Genomic DNA, 15,982 nt, shown 5'->3' with positions numbered 1-15,982 from the left:
TGGGAAATTTTACCAAGAAAAGGGAAAAGGCAGGTTTCAAGGAAGATAGAAAAATGAAAATCTTCTCTGGGATTGAATTCTGTACCTTTGGATTTCATTCTGTAAAAATATTTACTGGCAAAAATAAGGTAATAAACCATACTTTCTTAAATATTTTTCTCTACAGTATAATTTGTAAAAATGTTTATAGAACCACTCTCAGCGATCTGGGTCTGAGAAATAAGCTATTTGTAAAGGCGCCATTTGAAAATGCATTTAAATTGAATTTAAAATTAGAAATTGCAAAAATGAAGAATGATTTCTGTCCCAACTAAAATTAAACAACACCAGAGAAGAATGACCTTGTTTTCTTCTGTTTTGAAAAATCTCTTTAACCTGTCACTATTTAAAGTCAAATACTCAGGCAAGCTAATAACCCTACATAGGCATCACAACTATCATATGCAATATGCTGATTTATGTGGCCGTGTGTATTAAAATCTCCTAGCTGTTTAACAGAGGAAGGCAAAGATACTTTTTTTCCAAAGATAGGCATATTAATCAACAGAGTATTCCCATACTGTATGTGTATTATTAGATCTAGAAACTAGCTTTTTGACCTAGGAAATAGAATCTGCCAAATTCTAAAAGCAGTTATTTGCTGGGGTTAGTCCATGTTTTCAATGGAATCAGGCTGTCCTCAGCTGACATGCTTAAACTGTTTCACCCTTTGGAATCAGGCAAATTTTTGACAGGACAAAAGAAAAGTTTTTTTAAAAAGTTACCAATATGTTTTTGAAACATAAGGATTTTTTTTCCTGATGCTTCATCATGGAGTAGATGTGATCCTGGGATCTCAAAGTGCAGGTCATTGGAGACTAAGTTCTGACAGGCCCTAGGCTTTGAGTAACACAGCAGGCTCAGAGACATACTATATGTTTGTTATCTGAGAAGCAGACTAGCTGAATTCAGAGGGACATCACCCAAAATCTGGATAACCACTGAAGTTCATTTGTTTGCTAGTTTTTAAATCATAGCACTTCACACAGTCTGACTATTAAGATGTTGAGTAGTGATGCCTGGAATGAAGTAGTAGAAGAAACTCAAATGATTAATTTGTAATTACTTTAGAGGCAACATAATAAAGAAGAAAGAACACTGACTCTGAAGTCAGAGGGCTTGAATTCAAATCCCACCTCTTATATTTACCCTCATACTTCTCAGGGCCTCAATTTCTTCTCTTGTAAAGAGAGGGAGTTAGACTAAATGGCCATTAAAGCTTCTTCTAGATATGCACAGGCAGTTTTCAAATAAAGAAATTAAAGCTATCTAAAGTCAGATGAAAAAACTCTAAATTACTATTGATTAGAGAAATGCAAATTAAACAATTCAGATACCACATCAGGTTGGCTAACATGACAAAAGAGGAAAATGATTAATGTTGAAAAGATGTGGGAAAATTGGAGCATTAATGCATTGTTGGTGGAGTTGTGAACTGATCCAACCATTCTGGAGAGCAATTTGAAACTATGGCCAAAGGGCTATAAAAATGTGCATATAAAAATAGCAATACCACTTCTAGGTCTATATCCCAAAGAAATCATAAAAATGGGAAAAGGACCCACATATACAAAAATATTTAAAGCAACTCTTTTTGTGGTGGCCAAGAATTGGAAATTGAGGGCATGTCCATCAATTGAGGAATGGCTGAACAAGTTGTGGTATATGAATGTAGTGGAATACTATTGTGCTATAAGAAATGATGAGCAAGTGGCCTTCAGAAAAACCTGGAAAAACTTGCATAAACCGATGCTGAGTGAAGTGAGCAGAACCAGAAGAACACTGTACATAGTAACAGCCACATCATTTGATAACTTTCATAGAGGTGGCTCTTCTCAGCAATGCAAGGATCTAAGACAACTTCAAAAGACTCCTGATGGAAAATGCTATATACATCCAGAGAAAGAAATATGGAGTCTGAATGCAGATCTCTTTTTTCTTTTGTTGTTTTGTTTATTTCTTCTTTCTCATGATTCCTCCCATTGGTTCTAATGCTTCTTTACAACATGACTAATGGGAAAATATGTTTAATATGAATGTATATGTAGAGACTATATCAGATTGCATGCTGTCTTGGGGAGGGGGAGAAAAATAAAAAACTCAAAAGCTTACAGAAGTGAATGTTGAAAACTAAAAAATTAATTAATTAATTAAAAAATTAAGAAATAAAGATAAAAAAATAAAAAAGCAAAGTCACTCCTAAGTACAAATATATTATCTTAGATTTTTGTTATTTACACAGATTTATTTCTATACTTTCTATTTCTTCTTAATTATATATTCTAATAATAATTTGAATAATACCATGATATATTTATAAATGGCCATGGAGCCACAGAATATTACTAGAATTTAATAAATCTTCTTTTGTATTCAATGGTATTCAGTAGACACTCATCATACCAACAACGTATTTTGGATGGATACCTGGGTTTATTTGTTCTATGGATTTGACTCTCTAGTACATTTCAGTTTTAGAATGGGAAAAACCTTCATATTTTTAAAGTCTTATTGCCTTCTCCCTAGACATTGGAAGCACTTCTTGGCCAGGGGCAACAGAATTAATTAATTATGCCCTATTTTAATTTCCTAACCAAGCCAGGATCTTGATTCTATTGTAAAAAAATTTGTGAGCATCATCTAACATATTTACCCCCTTTCCTCCTAATATCTCTCATTTTGAAAAATTCTATTAGGATGTACCTACTAAAGTACCGCTAATGCAGTGTTAGCTTAAAGCTGTAGTCATCAAAATACCCTGATTACTTTTCCTGTGATTTCTCATGCTAAAATGATAACAATAACAAAAAACATCTAGACATAGAAACATAAACCATACTAAAGAGCTATGTCCTTCCAAATGGCTATTTATGAAAGAGAGGCTTTTAAAAATCACTTACGGATAATGTTAAGCAAAAAGATATTCATGAACATGAAATTTACTTGAGCTGCATGGAGTCTAACTTTCAATACTTTTATTAAAGTGAACTCTCAATCAAATATTATACCTTCCAGCATCACATTTTTCCCCCTTTCTTTTTACCATATGATAAATTCAGGCTGCAAAAAGTTCTAAGTGATTTGGGGATTTCTACTCATTAAAGTTTTTCACAAATTAACAGTAAGGGTGACAAGGCATCAGGGAGAAAACTAGGGTAAATGGAAAAAGAAAATTACACTTAAAATGCCCAACCACGTAATTGCATCCAAAAAGCCTTCCCTTATTGATTAAGACCCAACAGATCCTTTTACTTTCCTAATTCTTCCATACAACCCATCATTTCCCTTAATTTAAGATGTCTTTCTGGATACTAACCTACTTAAGGATATTCATCATAAGTCCTACATTTTTTCCCAAGTATATTTCCCCTTTAATGTGAATGAAATACTTCAATTATCTTTTCACCTTGTTTAGTAGTTTTGTCTAGTAATGATTAAAAAGACAATTCTCCCAGGACGGTTAATATCCTAGAAAAGTTCTAAGGACCAGAGAGAAGATTGCAAAATTTGATCACTAAATAATACATTTTTTAAAAATTCAATTATAAGTTTCATATGTTTAAATCATGGTGTATGTGAGGTAAAATATTACTATACTAACATATTGTACATGAATAACCAACTCAAGAAATTACAAGAGTAATTTTTAATCAAGTCACTTATTAGTCACCATAAATCCTCAACACACTCTTAGGTAAAATATCTAATGCATACAAACCATAGTATCTGGTGAAAATGAAAATAAAAATACTAATATATTTATGTGGATGGCTAGAGTATTGTGGTAGATATATTCATAGAAATGTTTCACAAACAAGGGTGATAAAATTGTGGGAAGAAATTTGGAGAGATAAGAATGGAGGTTCAAAGAGTGACTGACTCAACTTTGTGTACCATGTACTGGGATCATTTATATTCAAAACATTCCATTACAAGAGCAGTACACAAACAGCTGCTATGGACAATGTAGGTATCCCACTCTCCAGTAATATGGCAGATACTGAGTGTCCATTGCAGCTGCTGAGTTAGATTTAACAGAAAGAGTAGAGGGAAATAAATAAAGCCTCACAGTTTATGTGTATATGAAGTCAAAAGAACTGGTCAGTTAGGCAGGTCAGAAAAATATTTGCCATTTCGGTGGGGCAAAATTCAAGCAAAACAGTTTCTTTGAATTTTGTAGAACAACAAAGGTCATTGACTAACAGCTTAACTTTTCAACTGATGTTTTGCTATCCCTTAGACATAAGCCCAATCACCCAATAACGTACTTTATCTCAGGCCAGATGAAGTATTTTGAGGGCTTCTTGGTTCCAGGATCATAAGCCTGAGAGTTATTCATCATTTGATTTCAATATTACTGAAATGAATCTTGAGAAAGTCAAACATTGGTAGCAGCTCTTCAACACTCAAGATAGAGATATGAGTTTTATACTGTTCTCCATTTCTAATAAATTTATTGGAAGGAAGATACTTTCAGCTAAACAGGTAAAATCTTGTTGGTCAAAATCTCGTTTCATGAGTCCAAGATAAGATTAGACTATTTGACACTCAAGATTTTGATTCTCTGTTTCAGAATCTGCTTAAAACAATATAGTGCAATACAAAGAACAGAGTTCTGAATCTGGAGTCAGGAAAATCATGGTTCAAATCCCGTTTTAGACACTTACAGGTTGTGTGACTATGGATGAGTCATTTAGCTGTTATAAGCCTTGGTTTCCTCATCAGTAAAATAAGGGTAATAAAAAGTATCTGGGCATACTCAGGCAATGCTCTATGTATGAGTATAGAGGAGCTACACCAAATACATAAAATTTTATACTTTGTGGAATATAAAATGCTTTAAAATACTGAGACATACCATGAGAGATAAAAATTGTGTGGGCACAAGGTAAAGTACCTATCATGCCTATAATCCTTTCTGTCCTGGAATTATACCAAGGATGGTTTTAGTGTGTCTGAGGAAGATGAGTTTACATCCTAACTCTTTTATTCAACTATAAAAAGCAGTTGTTTTATCCATCTATGCAAAAATGTTCAGAATATTGTATATATTAATAGTAGGACAGTGACTTACACTAGGACAATTTTTATCTATATGAGATTTATAATCTAGTAATTGAAGCTAATCATAAGGCTATCCCCTAAAAAAGTAGAAAGGAAGTAAATCAGGCTCATTAAGCATTTCTAAAATATTAATATAAGATTATTGTCATTATTATTTTCATAGGATTGGTATGAGAATCAAACTGAGGTAATGGAAAGCGATTTGCAAGCATCAAAGTGCTACATAAATATGACATATTATTATATTTATAGCATGATGAATTAGCACAATTTGACTCTTACCACCCTTATAAGACCCTCATGTTCACAACACCTGATTAAATGCCTTTGTCAAGCTTTTTGTGTGCTTCTTGTTCCCAGAAAATCATGAATTGTACTTCGTAGTCAATGATCCCACGTTGTTTCCTTTCTTCTAAACTGGTCAAGCAAAAGGTAAAGAAAGGCATTTTGCTATGGAGCCTAAGATCTAAGATAAAACTGTGTTAGAAGCTCAGGAAGGTATCAGAAGTCTAGTGTAGTAAGATAGTTTAGCTGCAGATTTGCTACATTTTGAACAGTAGGGTTATGCTAAAAATTAGTAAGTTTAGGCAAGTGAGGTAGGAATACTGTTTAAAAGAACTAGTGACCAATGAAGCATGTTTCCCCTATATTATTATTAAACAATACAGCACAATATTAATTTTTCTCAATATTGAGATTATAACCCTGGATTACTGGGAGGGTAGTGGTGCCCCTCATAGTAATAGAGTAAATTCAGAAGAAGAGAAAGTCTTTTGGGGGGAACAATCATGAGTTCTATTTTGGACATATAGAGTTTGAAATGCCTACAGTACAGCCAGTTCAATGTCTAAAAAGCAGTTGATGATGTAGGACAGTAGCTTAGGAGAAAGACTAGTTCTGAATATTTAGGTTTGAAATCATCTGCATAGATATTATAATTGAACCCATGGAAGCTGATGAGATTAAGAAGTGAGAAGGCTAGGAATAAGGGTGGCAAACTAAAGCTTAGGCATTTAGATAGGTAGGCCAAATTAGGCTTACCTCCTGGGTTTGTTTGGGTTTTTTTGCACTCTTGTAAACTAAAAATAGTTTTTACATCTTTTAAATGGCATAAAAGAAAAGAGGTCCCATAACAGAGCCTTGAGGAATATTCAAGATCTGTGGACGTGACATGAATTTAAACAAACAAAACAAAAACAAACAAACAAAAAAACAAAAAAACATTCAAACAACCTGAGAAGAAACATTCTGACAAATAGAAGAGCCAGGAGATAGTGTCATGAAAATCAGGAAAAGAAAGTGATCAATATCTTCAAAAGTGACAAGTAGAATTAAAACTAAGGAAAGACCATTAGATTTGGGAATTGGGTGATCACTATAAAGAAAACAGGTTCAATTGAATGATGAGGTCAGAAGCCAGATTGAAAATTGTTTAGAAGAGAGCCAAAGAGGAAGTATAGATGCTTAGTCTAAAGCAGGGGTGGGCAATCTGTGGCTCAAGGCCACATATCACCTTCTAGGTCCTTGAGTGTGGCCTTATGACTGAGTGTAAGTTTTACAGAACAAATCCTTTTATGAAGAGGATTTGTTCTGTGAAGTTTGGATTCAGTCAAAAGGCTGCATTTGGGGACCCAAAGGGCCACATGTGGCCTTGAGGTTGCAGGTTCCCCACCCCTGGTCTAAAGGATTCTCCAAGGAGTTTAGCCAAGAAGTGAAAAAATATGGGATGATAACCCAACTGATTGGGTTAAAGGAGGTTTTACTTGTTGTTGTCTTCTTTGCTGTTTTTAACTGTTGAGGAAGATGTGAGTACATCATCTAATGAGCCAGCAGATAGGGGGGAAAGTGAAGATAAAAGAGAGAATAGGAATGATAATGGGTGCAATCTGCTGGAAAAGACTAGAGTAGATGGGACCTAGGATTGACTTTGGCCAGTCTTTTCAACCAAGACTAGGGTGAAAGAGGAGATGATAGGGGAAGATGTCTGAGTGATGAAAAGTGAGCAGGAAAAGGAGAAAAGAAGCAACTCTACTAGAATGGCATCATTTTTTTTTCAGTGAAATATGAAGTGGAGCCCTCGGCAGAGACGGTAAGTTGAGTTCAAGTCTTTGGGTGGATTGAAGCCAGGTGAGAAGGTTTGGGACTGCACCTGTGAATAGTAGAATGGTGAATAGATTAAGGAGTAGTTGAACCTTATCTGGTTGAAATGATCTTCACAACTCCATGAAATAGGTGTTATTATCTTCATATCAAGAAACTGAGGATCAGAGTGGCTAAGTGACTTGTCCACTAATGTATGGCCAACAAATATTGAGGCAGTATTTGAACCCAGGGCTCTGATTTTAAAGTCAAAACTCTTTTCACCACTTTAAAGAAGCAAAAAACTTCAGAAGTTACTCCACGCATTCCAGACGTTTTTACAGAGGAAAAAAAGTCAAGAATGACTTTCAAGTTCTTAAAATTGGCTGAGAATGTACAACTGGCATTCATCGGCAGAGTCTCATTCCCTCCCCCAAAATCACAAGTCTGGTTTTTACATAGAAAACCCTTTGAAGTCCATGGGAGCTCTCCATGCATGAGAAGTATGTCTGGGGAATCAGGCCCTTGGTTCCTTCTCCACCCACACCCCACCACATTCTTAATATTTTCAGCCTTTTTTGATATATAGACTTCTTTTTGATACAACTTCAGTTTTTATTTAGTCATATAGAAAACCACATTCAAAATGCATGATTTGATGGTTCCATTAACCTACAACATAAAGATATTTTGGAATATGGACAATGATATTAAGAATCCAAAATATGCTATAAATCCCTGGTTTAGCACACTACCACATCACTTAATTTCTTTAAGCTCATGTTTCCTTAGATATTTCCTATCTGCAAAATGACAGCCTTCAACTAGACCATGTCTAAGATCCTTTGCAGTTCTAACTCTGTTAGGGTGCCAACATTGGGCTGGCTTTAAAGAAAAGAAAAAGGGCGGGGGGGAATCTGACACAGAAAGAGAGGATGAAAGGAGATACTGCCAGTACAGATCAAGTGGATTAGAGGATCAGAGATTTAGAGCTGGAAGGAACGGTAGAGACCATTTAGTTCAAACCCTTCATTTTATAGATGTGGAACTGAGGCCCAGAGAGTAATCCCCAAGGTATCGGAAGGTAGCAAGCAGACTAACCAAGATTCAAACCCAGGTTTCAAACCTCTAACTCGAAATCCAGTACTGTTACAGCTGGGCATCTTTCTAATCTATTCCGTATTGACCTAACGTCCTAATGACCCCATTGCTTTGAGGCCTGCTCTTGGTTCCCAATTTCAGGTGTTAAAAGGACCTATCATCTTGATGTTCTATCTCTAATAGCATCTCTTAGTATGGCTGCTTCTGATTTTCCTCGTTTGTAAAAGGAAGAATTGATTGTAGGTGAGTTCTTGGGTCCTTTCCAGGCAAGCAGCCTAATGAGTAGAATGTAATACTTGGTGTCAATAAGGGTGGAGCTAAAATCCTGTCTCATAAATAAACTAGCTGTGTGATTTTCAACAAAGTCACTTAGCCTCTCCTGGCTTCTACTTTCTCACCTATGAAATGAAAATAATAATTGTGCCCATCTCATAGGGTTGTTTTGTGGATCAAATAAAATAATATAGATAAATCAGTTTGTAAGCCCTGAAGCACGTATCAATGTTTACTACTACTACTGCTACGACTACTACTACTACTACTACTACTACTACTACTACTACTACTGCTACTACTACTACTACTACTACTACTACTACTGCTGCTGCTGCTGCTGCTACTACTGCTAATCTATGACTCTTTTTTAAAGGACTTTAAAAAACTAAATAATTTAAGATGAAATTTTTTGCAACTAATGTTAAGCATAAAATGTAGTTTCTTTTGAGGGTCCAAATAAAATTAACCCAGCCATTTGTGAGTTATATGAAAATGGGAGAAATATGCTTTTCCAATTTAAAAAAAAAAACAATGTTAAATGTTAAGAGTTTTCTTTTGCTCAGATAAATCAAATGGGGCCAAAGCTATAAACTTCAAACTTGGCAAGATTGGAGTCCCCATTGAGAAAAGGAAGCAGAGCCAAACTCAGTGAAAGTCTTTTAAGTATTTTTAAATTTACATGATTTAAAAGTAAAGTGTTCTGAGCATGCTCAGTAACACATGTCCTTCTGCCTATTTAATAGAGTGTTGAGTTCAGGACTATCTCAAGGAATATGTTTTTCTTTACTGTCTGTCTCTGTCTGTCTGTCTGTCTGTGTGTTTCTCTCTTTTACTTTAAAGCTTGATAAATTAAGTGAAAAAAACATGATTATAGTATTAAAGCAATGAATATTCAGAACCTAAAAATCAGGAAATTATGAAATGACTGTTCCAAGAACAATATAACAACTAAAATATACATATAAAATGCACATGCAAATATGAGGACTGTTCTGGATGTTTGGATAAGTTTCATTGCATTCGTATTCAGACATATTGAACTAAAAAATACAGAAGTTATAACATGGTTTAACAATACCTGAAATTTCCCAGGTTTTGGAGCATTTTATTTTGCTTACAAAATATTTGTAGGGGCATCATGGTATAGTGGATAGTATGTTGCACTTAAGAAAAACATATCTATTGCCCTAAATAAATTATTGATGCATGTTACATCTACCCTATTTGAATTGTAAGTTCCTTGAGGAAAAGAAGTATTTTTTTTAATATTTCTTCCCAAAAACAATTTTAGCATTTGTTTCCCAAAATTTTAAGTTCTAAATTCTCTCCCTTCCTTCCCTTAACCTCTCCCTAAGATGGCAAGCAACTTGATACAGGTTATACATGTATAATCATATAAAACATATTTCTGCATTAGTTGTGTTGTAAAAAGAAAATACAGAACTCCTAACAAACAACAACAAAAATGAAAAAAATAAAGTGAAAAAAAGGTATATTTTGACCTATATTCAGACTCCATCAGTTCTTTCTTTGAGATGGATAGCATTTTTCACCATGAAACCTTTGGAATTGTCTTGGATCTTTGTATTGATATGAATAGTTAAGTGATTCACAGTTGATCATTGAACAATATGGCTGTTACTGTATATAATGTTCTCTTGGTTCTACTCCCTCCATTATATATCAGTTCATGTAAGGCTTTCTAAGTTTTTCTGAAACCCTCTTACTCATCATTTCTTATATCACAATAGTATTCCATTATAATCATATGCAACTTCTTCAGCCATTCCCCAATTACCCAATTAATGGGGAATTTCCACAATTCTCTCAATTCTGAATTGTTTGCCACAACAAAAAGAGCTGAGATACATATATTTGTAAATATAGGCCTTTTCCCCTGTTCCCCCTTTATTTCTTCTCTTTGGGATATAGACCTAGTGGTGGTATTACTGAATCAAGGGATATGCAGTTTTATAGTCCTTTGGGCATAGTTCCAAATTGCTCTCCAGAATGGTTGGATTAATTCATAACTCCACCAACAGTGCATTAGTGTTCCAATTTTCCCACTTCCCCTCCAACAATTTTTGTTTCCCTTTTCTTTCATATTAGCCAATCTGATAGGTGTGAGATTATTGTTTTAATTTGCACTTCTCTAATAAATAGTGATTTAGAGCATTTTTCATATTACTAGAGATAGTTTTGATTTCCTTTATGGAGACTGCTTGTTCATATCCTTTGACCACTGATCAAGGAGAATGACTTGTATTCTTATAAATATGACTTCTCTATATAATTGAGAAATGAAGTCTTTATCAGAGACACTTGCTGTAAAAAGAATATTCGTCCGGCTTTCTGCTTTCCTTCTATTCTTGGCTGTGTTGCTATTGTTTGTATAAAACTTTTTAATTTAAAGTAATCAAAATTACCCACTTTACATCTCTATTTCTTGTTTGGTCATATAAATTCTTTCCTTATCTATAGATCTGTAGGTCTGACAGGTAAAGTATTTCTTGCTCCCCTAATTTGTTTATGGTATTATACTTTATGTCTAAATCATATACCCATTTTGACTTTATCTTTGCATATGGTGTAAGGTGTTGGTATATGTCTAGTTTCTGCCATACTGTTTTACTGTTTTCCCAATAGTTTTTGTCAAATAGTGAGTTTTTATCTCAAAAGCTTGGGTCCCAAAAGCTTAGTTCATTTACTACTGTGTATTGTGTGCCTGATCTATTTCACTGGTCTACCACTCTTAGCCAGTACCAGATTGTTTTAGGGGAATAATTTTTTTTTAATTGTAAATATTCTGGGGCGGTGGATAAAACTGCAGCCTTGGAGTCAGGAGGACCTGAGTTCAAATCCAGCCTCAGACACTTGACACTTTCTAGCTGTGTGACCCTGGGTAAGTCACTTACCCCTGACTGCCTCACCAAAAAAAAAAATTTGTAAAGATTCTTTACACCTAGCACCTGGCTTCTGAATTCAGCACTTAAGGGTAGGACAAGCAATCTGCTGAGACTTGGAAGTTCAATTGCATTGAGAGATTTTATGTATATGTGCTTATTTGGACTTACTAATACATTTTATTGATTGATTTATTGAATGATACCTTTTGACCTATATGTTCAAACACTTTACCTCTCTTATTACTCCTGCCCAGTTTTAAAGAAATTTGTGAGTTTTATTTTATTTTTAACTAACAATGATTAAAATTATATCAGAGATTACCTGGATACTTCATAGATAATAATTGCATATTAAGTTGAAGAGTTTTAATAATGTTGGCCTTTTAAGGCAACTGATCTGCTTCTTAATTAGTTAAACTTTTAAAACTATATTTTATGGAAAAGTTTCTCTGAGTTCCAAAGAAGCTGAAGCTGTTTATATGCATTTAGGTCTCTTCTGTCATCTTTTTTTTGGTGGGGAGGGGAGGGATGGGCAAGAGGAGGGTGTTTGATTTCCTTCTTCCTGAAATACACTATTTCTTTCTTTGAGCAAGTTCTCCAGACTTTCATCACTCACTGGATCCTGTCCTCTGCATTGACCACGTTTCATGAGTCCCAGACTTTTCATTCTGCCAAAGGAGGCTGCATTCATCATTCAGTCAGATGGGGAAAACAGCCAGAAGGAGCACTCCTCAGGGCTGTTTGAAAGAAATGTACCAGAACGTCACAGCCAAGAAGAAAGAATACAATAACATAAAAGTAGTTTTAAAAATCCAGCTGGTACTGAAGGAAAAGAAACAAAAAATACCAAGAAAGGGCGGCCTTTAAACTTTAAACTTGGACTGAAAGAGACTGATGAGAAAAGAAAACCACCAATGGAAGTACAGAAACTTTGAAGTTATCCAGGAAAATTAGGTTCTGTTGGAATAAAGGCTTTAAAGTAGCACCAGAAGACTTAAAACATCTCATCAGCACCTTGGGCAGGATGGATTGGAAAACCAATTGCTTACTATTAGACTCATTTATTGTACAGCCGTAGGTAATATCTAGTCCTCTTGGAGCCCTGAAACAGCTCCCTGTACCTAATCACATGCTTGCATGCTGAGGAATGAATTCATCTTGCAATCCCAGTAGCAAAACGGCAAAGACAGGGCCAAGCCGTGACTGATGCTACTCTAACCCACTTCTGGGTGTTTTATTGGTTGGTAATTCTGAGGTTACTCTTTAATCAATCAAGTATCTATTAAATATATGCTATATGCCAGCTCTATGCTAAAGTGATGGCCCTAAATTGACAAATAAATCACATTTCTCAGATTCTTTCTATTGAATGGAATAGATGGTCCTGAGACAGGCATTCTTAACTTTTTCATATTATGTCATGGACCCTTCTGCAATTTTGTGACTATGTATCAATTCTCAGGATGTTTTTAATGCATAAAATAAAATATGTGGGATTATAAAGAAAACAATTTCAAAATCACAGTCAAAGACTCCAGGTTAAGAGCCCTTATCCTCTGTACATAGAGGTGGCATTCCAGAATGGTAATGAGGATAGCACCTGTGTCATATAGGGAATGATTGAAAAAATTAGAGACGTTTTGTCTGGAAAAGAAAAAACTTATCATAAGGAATAACTGACTTCTGACCTTTGAAAAGCAGTCATGTCAAAGTGAGAGGCATTGTAGTAGCATAAGGGAATAGAATAGAGAGCTGATGTAGAAAGCCTTGGGTTTTTCCTCTTACATATGTGGCCTGTGTGACTTTGGACAAATCACTTATCCTTTCAGAGGTCCAGGCAGTTCTCAGACTCTAAGTTGTAGAGAAGGTGCTGATCTACATTGGTAAAGCAAGTTGTACCACAGCGAGTTTACTGGAGTAATGAAACCGCAGGTTCAAGTTGTAACCATATGCTAGTTCAAATGCAACAGACATAGACTGAGCATTCATTATAGTTTGTGTAAGATATTGTGGAAGTCACTGATATTGGTATAAATCTGAAAGCTCCTTATCAGAGATTTTAGTGATTAAAAGAATAGCTAGTCCAAGAGCTCTTAACCTGGGGCCCATGGACCCCTACAGGGAGTTAGACCAAAACTATCCATCCCAGCCTTCTTTCCGTTGTCACTTACGTTGGCCCATCCGTAAGAAGTCTGAGTAGTTCTGTATCAAGTCAACAAGTATTTATGAAGTGCCTACTATGTGGCAGCAACTGTGCTAAATTGATATGGTGGAATCATGGATGGGTTCTCAGACATGCCCTTTGGAACCCAGCCTTGGAAAGCACATTGCCCAGATTTCCAATTGAGATGGTATGATGAAATCTATACCATTAGATTAAGAGCCCCAGATGCCTTCATTAGAGACATGAATCCAAGGAGAAACCAGTAAAAACAACCCTCAAGTGAATTGAGGTTGGTAATCAACATATTTTGGCTTTCCAGTCTGTCCACATATTCTCCTTCCCCATCCTGACCACTACCACTGATTAGCTGGATGAACCAGGGCTGTATAACAACAAAACAGACCTGAGTATGCCTGCCTTACTATTTAACTCTCAAAACCATAGGACTCTAAATTCTGTTTGCTTCTCTACTGATCCTTCCTCATAGTCATTTTGGGTCTCATGTTTGCCCCCTTCTGCTCTCTGGAAGACTAAGAGTGAAAATGTAGACATAGGAGATAGAGCATCTTATATAATGAACAGCAAAGAGGCCAAGAATGGTACTCCTTTATCAAATACCAGTATCCCATGGTACAATTCCCCATGACCAGAACGCTCTCCACTCTCACTATTGACTCCCTGGCTTTCTTTAAGTCTCATCGAAAATTCTACCTTTTACAGGAAGCCTTAATTCCAGTACCTTCCCTCTGTTGACTATTTCCTATTTATCCCATATATAGTTTGTATATGTTTATTTGCACATCATCTCCTCCATTAGATTTTGAACTCCTTGAGAGCATGGACTGTCTTTTTCTTCTTTTTCATATCCTCAGCACTTAGCATTGTTCCTGGTACAGAGACAAGGCTTAATCAAATGTTTTTTAACTGACTGATAGAAATTCAAGTATTACAGCTCCCCTATAATGAAAGCTACCTAAGCCTGACCAGTTAAAAACATGCACATCTGCATTCTAAAGACTAGCTGGCACTGATCAGAAAGGTCCAATGTTTCTCCTAAAAAAATAATAGGGTGTTGCTCTCACAGGGCAATTAATATTGGGGGAGAAATAAGGGACACTTTGCCCAAGGAGAGCATGTGAGTATCTATTACTGCCAAGGACGTGAACCCAGGGAGCATCTATGTATCACTTTCTGAAATACACGCATACTGACAGGGCACTAGGTAGCCACCTCTAGTGGAGGCCAAACCAGTCTTCCCAGCCAGACTCTAATCACCCCCAATCAACATAGAGCTATGCTCTGACAACTTCCTAGTGCGCCCAAGTGTTCCTATCCACCTCACATCCCCACAGAACCGCCATTGAGCTCTGCTCTTTAAAAGTCAGCCTTGTAACTTAGGAATGTTCAACACACATTTCATTTTTATCTGTTTCCAGTTTTTAAAAAGAAGTCCACAGCTGGGTTTCTTACTCCAAGCTCTATGATCTTTTTTTTTCCCTTTTAATGTTTTAATAATTATTTCACTATAATTGGTTTCCTTTGTACTCTTATGTGTTTTATTTTATTCATTTCAAAACATAATTCTGAGAAATGATCAGTAAGTTTCACCAGACTACCAAAAGGAAACTATGGCACAAACGAGGTATACATACAGTATAAGTGGAATGTCACTCATGTACAGTACTACAACTTGACTGATAACTCATTCTTGTGACTAATTTCATAGCTTATGAGGTCTAAAGGAGATTCAACTGAGATAAGTGTAGTGGTTGCAGCTGCATGAGGAACAATTCTAGAAGAGGACACCTCCCTGCTCACCTTTGCTGGCTTCACATCTTTCCTGTCAAGCTCTTCTTATATAGGAGCCATTTTAAATTTCTCATGTGTTCTCCTTCAGTGCTCCAGAGATAATCCCAGATTGATGTCTTTCAATGTCTTTCTTTCCCTGTTTAACTGTAAAACTCCCAGAAGTCAAGAGCCATGGCTCAGAGTTGGAGTTCAAACTCAGGTGTCCCAAATCTGAATTGAGATCTCCCTCTCCATTATACCACACTGCTTCTCATAAATGGGCGACCACTTGTGGGGGATACTCTGGAGAAGATTCCCATTCCAGTGTGGGTTGAACTAGATGGACATTGAGGTCCCTTGAAATGTTGAAGTTCTGTCACTGTGATCTCCTGAATATTAAATTTAGGTAGCATTGAAAAACCTTCAAAATTGGGGAACTATTTGCAACTCTTCCTTCTTCTTCATCAATATGGCATTATACATGGCATGACAATGACTTTTTATGTTTTACAAAAGACTAATTTATCTTTGTAAATTGAATACACACACCTTTTAGCATTCTTTT

The sequence above is a fragment of the Phascolarctos cinereus genome, unplaced genomic scaffold, assembly GCF_003287225.1.
Source record: "Phascolarctos cinereus isolate Bilbo 61053 unplaced genomic scaffold, phaCin_HiC Scaffold_9;HRSCAF=440, whole genome shotgun sequence".
NCBI lineage: Eukaryota > Metazoa > Chordata > Mammalia > Diprotodontia > Phascolarctidae > Phascolarctos > Phascolarctos cinereus.
The sequence above is the reverse complement of the archived record's forward strand: the minus strand, read 5'-3'. Positions refer to the sequence as shown.